This window comes from Eretmochelys imbricata, chromosome 1 (genome assembly GCF_965152235.1).
Source record: "Eretmochelys imbricata isolate rEreImb1 chromosome 1, rEreImb1.hap1, whole genome shotgun sequence".
Taxonomy (NCBI): Eukaryota; Metazoa; Chordata; order Testudines; family Cheloniidae; genus Eretmochelys; species Eretmochelys imbricata.
In genome coordinates, this window is record NC_135572.1 from 1,159,398 (window position 1) to 1,169,499 (window position 10,102).

Here is a 10,102-nt window from a genome sequence, read left to right on the forward strand (position 1 = left end):
TAACTACTTTTCATTATTTTTATTTTGTTGCAAAAAATGTCAATTTTATTCCCTTTTAAAAATATTTATATATAAGTGTTAGCAAACTATTTCAATGTTGTGGTTGGGGTATAACCACCGTAATATTATTAATACAATTTTTTTTCAAAGTTCAACAAGGTCTCCGTTATAAATATATGCACATCGATGTCTGCCTCATCAAACAAAGCAATCACAAACAAAAATAGTTCTCTTTTATTAATCACAGTTTTGTTTTTTATTTTTAGTCAAAGAAATAGAACTGTGGGGAACCTCAATCGTAAGAGTAAGGTAATATTAACAAAATGTCAATTTCTTGTTTGGGCTTTTTATAAATTGTTTGCACTTTTGAATATAGTTATAAGAATGTCATAGCAAAAATGTTTTAAAATAACAATTTATGCATAAAGCTAACCAAACAATTTCAACTGGTTTCCACCTTCGTCTTCCAAACACCACCAAGCATCATAAAAGTATATTACCCTCAAAGTATTTGCATGGATCTGTATTTAAAATTTATTTTGGTTTCATTTTGTAGTTGGTTTAATTTTATACGCTTTTCTTTTGTTATCTTATGTTAATGGGAAGCAGTGGTTGTTAAAGTTTGTGCTTCGAAAGAGTTAACAAGAGTGAAATCGGTATCACACCCAAATTAACTCTAAAAAGCTTGGTGTGAATCATGCTATTGACTCTTTTGCTAACACAGAATGTCCAGCAGGAAAAAACAACAACAACAACACACCTTCCCACAGCAGGTTTTAGAGTTAAGAATTTTATCTAGTATAAAATATTAATGCTGCACCCCAAGTGAAAACTAATGTCTACACAACAATTGCCAAAGTACAGCTTGTGTTATAAAAGACTCGGTCCCTATTACATTGTCCCTATTACATTGTAAACAAGCTACATTAAACTTTGTATTAAGTTTGGGTTACTGAAAACAAAAACAAAAAAGAAAAAGAAAAAAACAAAACACTTCATGATGCTAACTAGCAAAAGTTGTTTAAAGTTGCATCCCACAGACCAAAGACACCAGAAAATATCAGTCTACAGTGAAGCAACCTCCCAAGCATCAAGAAAAAAAAATGGAGTGCTTTATAAACAGGAGACTGGTCAAATGCTCCCTCTGTCTACCATATATGGACAATTAAGTTAACAGTCAGCTGAAAACAACTAGCTGGACCAGGATAAAGGGTAATTTAATTTCAACTTGGTTATGGTGTAAAAACAACGGTGTTATTGCTGTACGATTGTTTTATTGTTGTACTTTCGTAGGATTGCTGTATTGTCGGATTGCTGTATTGTCGGATTGCTGTACAACACTTACAATGTGCATAACATTGCTCAACTGTTGAACCAACGCATGGGTATAAATCAACAAACGAATGGCAGCAAACAACGGGAAGGCAAGCGGAAAACAAAGTGGTAAACAAACAAAAAGTTGCACAGTAACTACAAAGTGGGTAAACAAATTGCCTGTTCGCACCAGGGTCAGTGACACTGCATCCCAAGTGAGGCACATGTTATTCAAAACAATCTTCTTCAGTGTATAGTTGATAAATTGGTTACTGTCCATTCAGGTGGTTGTCTGGAAGACGGCATCCATAAGAAACAACTGGATCTACATCAACTACTGGCGTATCACGGAGCAGTTCAACCCATGGAACAGAGAAGCAGCCGCTCCTGTTTCCTGCCCAGTGAACGTTACCAGAGGGTGACAACCAACAGTCAGGGCACCCTACAACACGGATGGGCAGCCCTGTGTCGTAACTAATTACAATAGATTTATATATAATGGCCTCAGTGGTACTGTCACTTCTCCAAATTTCTGGTTTACTTCTCATACACACAGCAGTGTGGGACACATCGCCCCAATCCTAGTGTCCCAGTATTTCAACAGACTCAGCCTACGACTCCTAACGATACAAATGGGAACTGTCATTGCCCCAATAAAAGTGGGTTGCTATCTGCAGTACCACAAGGGCCAAACTACAACAACAGATTGGAAAAGAATTGTCATGCTTGGTTATAAAGTGCTGTTCTATGTACACATGCATACTATACATAGATGCCCATATACACTACAAATATACACTCCATATCCATATTATTCATATATATTAATTATTTGGGAGTGCCTAAGGCTCAATCACAATACTACATTTCTCAATCATCGTCCCGGGCCTAACATTCCCAGGCCCACCATAAGGGACTAAAAAATAATTGGATAATAAAATCTGCCTCTCAGTCGTGCGAGGGAAAGCGCAGGCTAAAAAGACCGATGGGGCATGAGTGTAGGGATGGTAAAATAAGGTAACCACATAGAATCATAGAATCATAGGGTTGGAAGGGACCTCAAGAGGTCATCTAGTCCAACCCCCTGCTCAAAGCAGGACCAATCCCCAACTAAATCATCCCAGCCAGGGCTTTGTCAAGCCTGACCTTAAAAACTTCCAAGGAAGGAGATTCCACCACCTCCCTAGGGAACCCATTCCAGTGTTTCACCACCCTCTTAGTGAAAAAGTTTTTCCTAATATCCAACCTAAACCTCCCCCACTGCAACTTGAGACCATTACTCCTTGTTCTGTCATCTGCTACCATTGAGAACAGTCTAGATCCATCCTCTTTGGAACCCCCTTTCAGGTACTTGAAAGCAGCTATCAAATCCCCCCTCATTCTTCTCTTCCATAGACTAAACAATCCCAGTTCCCTCAGCCTCTTCTCATAAGTCATGTGTTCCAGTCCCCTAATCATTTTTGTTGCCCTCCGCTGGACGTTTTCCAATTCCACATCCTTCTTGTAGTGTGGGGCCCAAAACTTCACACAGTACTCCAGATGAGGCCTCACCAATGTCCAATAGAGGGGGACGATCACATCCCTCGATCTGCTGGCAATACCCCTACTTATAGATCCCAAAATACCATTGGCCTTCCTGGCAACAAGGGCACACTGCTGACTCATATCCAGCTTCTCGTCCACTGTAACCCCTAGGTCCTTTTCTGCAGAACTGCTGCCGAGCCACTCGGTCCCTAGTCTGTAGCGGTGAATGGGATTATTCCGTCCTAAGTGCAGGACTCTGCACTTGTCCTTGTTGAACCTCATCAGATTTCTTTTGGCCCAATCCTCCAATTTGTCTAGGGCCCTCTGTATGCTACCCCTACCCTCCAACTTATCTACCTCTCCTCCCAGTTTAGTGTCATCTGCAAACTTGCTGAGGGTGAAATCCACACCATCCTCAAGATCATTAATGAAGATATTGAACAAAACCGGCCCCAGGACCGACCCCAGGGGCACTCCACTTGATACCGGCTGCCAACTAGAGATGGAGCCATTCATCACTACTCGTTGAGCCTGACAATCTAGCCAGCTTTCTATCCACCTTATAGTGCATTCATCCAGCCCATACTTCTTTAACTTGCTGACAAGAATACTGTGGGAGACAGTGTCAAAAGCTTTGCTAAAGTCAAGGAACAACACGTCCACCGCTTTCCCTTCATCCACAGAGCCAGTTATCTCGTCATACAAGGCAATTAGATTAGTCAGGCATGATTTGCCCTTGATGAATCCATGCTGACTGTTCCTGATCACTTTCCTCTCCTCTAAGTGCTTCAGTATTGTTTCCTTGAGGACCTACTCCATGATTTTTGCAGGGACTGAGGTGAGGCTGACTGGCCTGTAGTTCCCCAGATCCTCCTTCTTCCCTTTTTTAAAGATGGGCACTACATTAGCTTTTTTCTAGTCATCCGGGACCTCCCCCGATCGCCATGCGTTTTCAAAGATAATGGCCAATGGCTCTGCAATCACATCAGCCAACTCCTTTAACACTCTCAGATGCAACGCATCCGGCCTCATGGACTTGTGCTTGTCCAGCTTTTCTAAATAGTCCCGAACCACTTCTTTCTCCTCTTCTTTTTGTGTTGCCCAGTGCAGCAGTCTGGGAGCTGACCTTGTTCGTGAAGACAGAGGCAAAAAAAGCATTGAGTACATTAGCTTTTTCCACATCCTCTGGCACTAGGTTGCCTCCCTCATTCAGTCAGGGGCCCACACTTTCCTTGACTTTCTTCTTGTTGCTAACATACCTGAAGAAACCCTTCTTCTTACTCTTAACATCTCTTGCTAGCTGCAACTCCAGGTGTGATTTGGTCTTCCTGATTTCACTCCTGCATGCCCGAGCAATATTTTTCCATTAGTTGCCAGAAGAAAGCCTCATCCACCTCATCCCCCTGGTCTGGTGGTCTATAGCAGACTCCCACCATGACATCACCCTTGTTGCTCATGCTTCCAACCTTCATCCAGTCTCTCAGGTTTTTCTGCAGTTTCATACCAGAGCTCTGAGCAGTCATACTGCTCCCTTACATACAGTGCAACTCCCCCACCTTTTCTGCCCTGCCTGTCCTTCCTGAACAGTTTATAACCATCCATGACAGTACTCCAGTCATGTGAGTTATCCCACCAAGTCTCTGTTATTCCAATCACATCCTAATTCCTTGACTGTGTCAGGACTTCCAGTTCTCCCTGCTTGTTTCCCAGGCTTCTTGCGTTCGTGTACAGGCACTTGAGATAACTTGCTGTTTGTCCTGCTTTCTTAGTATGAGGCAGGAGCCCTCCCCTCTCGCGCTCTCCTGCTTGTGCTTCCTCCTGGTATCCTGCTTCCCCACTTACCTCAGCGGTTTGGTCTCCTTCCCCCCGTGAACCTAGTTTAAAGCCCTCCTCACTAGGTTAGCTAGCCTGCTTGTGAAGATGCTCTTCCCTCTCTTCATTAGGTGGAGCCCATCTCTGCCTAGCACTCCTCCTTCTTGGAACACCATCCCATGGTCAAAGAATCCAAAGCCTTCTCTCCAACACCACCTGCATAGCCATTTGTTGACTTCCATGATTCGACAGTCTCTACCCAGGTCTTTCCCTTCCACAGGGAGGATGGACGAGAACACCACTTGCACCTCAAACTCCTTTATCCTTCTTCCCAGAGCCACGTAGTCCGCAGTGATCCGCTCAAGGTCATTCTTGGCAGTGTCATTGGTGGCCATGTGGAGAAGCAGGAAGGGGTAGCGATCCGAGGGCTTGATGAGTCTCAGCAGTCTCTCCGTCACATCGCGAATCCTAGCTCCTGGCAAGCAGCAGACTTCTCAGTTTTCCCAGTCGGAGTGGCAGATAGAAAGCCTTGGAAACAAGCAGGGAGAACTGGAGGTCCTGGTGATGTCAAGGAACTATGATGTGATTGGAATCACAGAGACTTGGTGGGATAACTCACATGACTGGAGTACTGTCATGGATGGTTATAAACTGTTCAGGAAGGACAGGCAGGGCAGAAAAGGTGGGGGAGTAGCACTGTATGTAAGGGAGCAGTATGACTGCTCAGAGCTCCGGTACGAAACTGTAGAAAAACCTGAGTGTCTCTGGATTAAGTTTAGAAGTGTGAGCAACAAGAGTGATGTAGTGGTGGGAGTCTGCTATAGACCACCGGACCAGGGGGATGAGGTAGATGAGGCTTTCTTCCGGCAGCTCACGGAAGCTACTAGATCGCATGCCCTGATTCTCATGGATGACTTTAATTTTCCTGATATCTGCTGGGAGAGCAATACTGCGGTGCATAGACAATCCAGGAAGTTTTTGGAAAGCGTAGGGGACAATTTCCTGGTGCAAGTGCTAGAGGAGCCAACTAGGGGGGGCGCTTTTCTTGACCTGCTGCTCACAAACCGGGTAGAATTAGTGGGGGAAGCAAAAGTGGATGGGAATCTGGGAGGCAGTGACCATGAGTTGGTTGAGTTCAGGATCCTGATGCAGGGAAGAAAGGTAAGCAGCAGGATATGGACCCTGGACTTCAGGAAAGCAGACTTCAACTCCCTCAGGAAACGGATGGCCAGGATCCCCTGGGGGACTAACTTGAAGGGGAAAGGAGTCCAGGAGAGCTGGCTGTATTTCAAGGAATTCCTGTTGAGGTTACAGGGACAAACCATCCCAATGAGTCGAAAGAATAGTAAATATGGCAGGCGACCAGCTTGGCTTAACGGTGAAATCCTAGCGGATCTTAAACATAAAAAAGAAGCTTACAAGAAGTGGAAGGTTGGACATATGACCAGGGAAAAGTATAAAAATATTGCTCGGGCATGTAGGAATGAAATCAGGAGGGCCAAATCGCACCTGGAGCTGCAGCTAGCGAGAGATGTCAAGAGTAACAAGAAGGGTTTCTTCAGGTATGTTGGCAACAAGAAGAAAGCCAAGGAAAGTGTGGGCCCCTTACTGAATGAGGGAGGCAACCTAGTGACAGAGGATGTGGAAAAAGCTAATGTACTCAATGCTTTTTTTGCCTCTGTTTTCACTAACAAGGTCAGCTCCCAGACTGCTACGCCGGGCATCACAAAATGGGGAAGAGATGGCCAGCCCTCTGTGGAGATAGAGGTGGTTAGGGACTATTTAGAAAAGCTGGACGTGCACAAGTCCATGGGGACGGACGAGTTGCATCCGAGAGTGCTGAAAGAATTGGCGGCTGAGATTGCAGAGCCATTGGCCATTATCTTTGAAAACTCGTGGCGAACCGGGGAAGTCCCGGATGACTGGAAAAAGGCTAATGTAGTGCCAATCTTTAAAAAAGGGAAGAAGGAGGATCCTGGGAACTACAGGCCAGTCAGCCTCACCTCAGTCCCTGGAAAAATCATGGAGCAGGTCCTCAAAGAATCAATCTTGAAGTACTTGCATGAGAGGAAAGTGATCAGGAACAGCCAGCATGGATTCACCAAGGGAAGGTCATGCCTGACTAATCTAATCGCCTTTTATCATGAGATTACTGGTTCTGTGGATGAAGGGAAAGCAGTGGATGTATTGTTTCTTGACTTTAGCAAAGCTTTTGACACGGTCTCCCACAGTATTCTTGTCAGCAAGTTAAGGAAGTATGGGCTGGATGAATGCACTATAGGGTGGGTAGAAAGCTGGCTAGACTGTCGGGCTCAACGGGTAGTGATCAATGGCTCCATGTCTAGTTGGCAGCCGGTGTCAAGTGGAGTGCCCCAGGGGTCGGTCCTGGGGCCGGTTTTGTTCAATATCTTCATAAATGATCTGGAGGATGGTGTGGATTGCACTCTCAGCAAATTTGCGGACGATACTAAACTGGGAGGAGTGGTAGATACGCTGGAGGGGAGGGATAGGATACAGAAGGACCTAGACAAATTGGAGGATTGGGCCAAAAGAAATCTGATGAGGTTCAATAAGGATAAGTGCAGGGTCCTGCACTTAGGATGGAAGAATCCAATGCACCGCTACAGACTAGGGACCGAATGGCTAGGCAGCAGTTCTGCGGAAAAGGACCTAGGGGTGACAGTGGACGAGAAGCTGGATATGAGTCAGCAGTGTGCCCTTGTTGCCAAGAAGGCCAATGGCATTTTGGGATGTATAAGTAGGGGCATAGCCAGCAGATCGAGGGACGTGATCGTCCCCCTCTATTCGACATTGGTGAGGCCTCATCTGGAGTACTGTGTCCAGTTTTGGGCCCCACACTACAAGAAGGATGTGGATAAATTGGAGAGAGTCCAGCGAAGGGCAACAAAAATGATTAGGGGTCTAGAACACATGACTTATGAGGAGAGGCTGAGGGAGCTGGGATTGTTTAGCCTGCAGAAGAGAAGAATGAGGGGGGATTTGATAGCTGCTTTCAACTACCTGAAAGGGGGTTCCAAAGAGGATGGCTCTAGACTGTTCTCAATGGTAGCAGATGACAGAACGAGGAGTAATGGCCTCAAGTTGCAGTGGGGGAGGTTTAGATTGGATATTAGGAAAACCTTTTTCACTAGGAGGGTGGTGAAACACTGGAATGCGTTACCTAGGGAGGTGGTAGAATCTCCTTCCTTGGAAGTTTTTAAGGTCAGGCTTGACAAAGCCCTGGCTGGGATGATTTAACTGGGAATTGGTCCTGCTTCGAGCAGGGGGTTGGACTAGATGACCTTCAGGGGTCCCTTCCAACCCTGATATTCTATGATTCTATGATTCTATGATTCAATCAATACAAATTGGAAGTTATGAAAACTGATAAGCGACATTAAAGACTTCAGTGAAAAATCCATGCTTGGCAGGGCTATGGATAACAAAAAGGTGGTTATTAAGTATATTAAGAATAAAAGAAATCCTAGAAAAAGTTTAGGCCAATTCCTAGATGTTGAAAGAAAACTTGATAATGTTGCAGAAAAGGGAGAAGTGTTCAAGAAATAGTTTTGTTCTGCATTTGGAAAGAATGCAGGCCCCACCAACACACTATAGCACTGTATTATGGAATGGCTTACGTTTAGAGGATTTAGAGGTCATTGTGAACAACCAACTCATTGTGAGCTCCTCATGTGATGCTGTAACCAAAAGGGGTTATGTGATCATTGGATGCATAGAATCATAGAATATCAGGGGTTGGAAGGGACCTCAGGAGGTGTCTAGTCCAACCCCCTGCTCAAAGCAGGACCAATCCCCAACTAAATCATCCCAGCCAGGGCTTTGTCAAGCCTGACCTTAAAAACTTCTAAGGAAGGAGATTCCACCACCTCCCTAGGTAATGCATTCCAGTGCTTCACCACCCTCCTAGTGAAAAAGTTTTTCCTAATATCCAACCGAAACCTCCCCCATAAACAAAGTGAATTTGTTTTACAGGCCCTGGTTCTAATGGGGGTCTTCAATCACCCTGCCATTTGCTGGGAGAGCAATACAGCAGTGCACAGACAATACCGGCAGCTTTTGCAGAGTGTTGGGGACAACTTCCTGGTACAAGTGCTGGAGGAACTGACTAGAGGCCATTCTCCTCTTGACCTGCTGCTCACAACCAGGAAAGAATTGGTAGGGGAAGTAGAAGTGGGTGGCAACCTGGGCAGCAGTGGCCATGAGATGGTTGAGTTCAGGATCCTGAAAAAAGGAAGAAAGGAGAGTAGCAAAATATGGACCCTGGACTTCAGAAAAGCAGACTTTACTCCCTTACGATGTGCAGAAAGAATAGCAAATATGGCAGGAAACCAGCTTGGCTTAACAGTGAAATCTTCAGTGAGCTTAAACACAAAAAGGAAGCTTACAAGAAGTGGAAATCTGGACAGATGACTAGGGAGGAGTATACACATATTCCTTGGGCATGCAGGGGTGCAACTAGGAAGGCCAAAAAACAAATGGAGCTGCAGCTAGCAAGGGATGTGAAGGGTAACAAGAAGGGTTTCTACAGGTATGTTAGCAACAAGAAGAAGATCAGGGAAAGTGTGGGACCCTTAATGAATGGGGGAGGAAACCTAGTGACAGATGATGTAGAAAAAAATGAAGTACTCAAAGCTTTTTTTGCCTCGGTCTTCACAAACAAGGTTAGCTCCCAGACTGCTGCCCTCAATGGTGAGAGAACAGGTGCAGGACTATTTAGTAAAACTGGACATGCACAAGTCAATGGGACTAATGCATCTGAGGGTGATGAGGGAGTTGGCTGATGTGATTGCAAAACCACTGGCCATTATCTTTAAATTTTTGGCTATCGGGAGAGGTCCTGGATGATTGAAAAAAAGCAAATATAGGATCCATCTTTGAAAAAGGAAAGAAAGAGAACCCAGGGAACTACAGACAGGTTCTGGAATTCAACTCTGTCCCTGGAGAAATCATGGAGCAGGGCCTCAAGGAATCCATTTGAAGTACTTGGAGAAGAGGAAGGTGATCAGGAACAGTCAACATGGATTTGCTAAGGGCAAGTCATGCCTGACCAACCTGATTTCCTTCTATGATGAGATAACTGGCTCTGTGGATATGGGGAAAACAGTGGATGTGATATATCTTGAGTTTAGCAAAGCTTTTGATATGCTCTCTAACAGTATTCTTGCCAGCAAATTAAAGAAGTATGGGCTGGATGAATGGACTCTAAGGTGGATAGAAAGCTGGCTAGATTGTTGTGCTCAACGCATAGTGATCAATGGGTTGATTTCTAGCTGGCAGCTGGTATGAAGCACAGTGCCCCAGGGGTCAGTCCTGGTGCTGGTTTTGTTCAACATATTCATTAATAATCTGCACTTAGGATGGAAGAATCCCATGCACTGCTATAGGTTGGGGACCGAATGGCTAGGCAGCAGTTTTGCAGAAAAGGACCTGG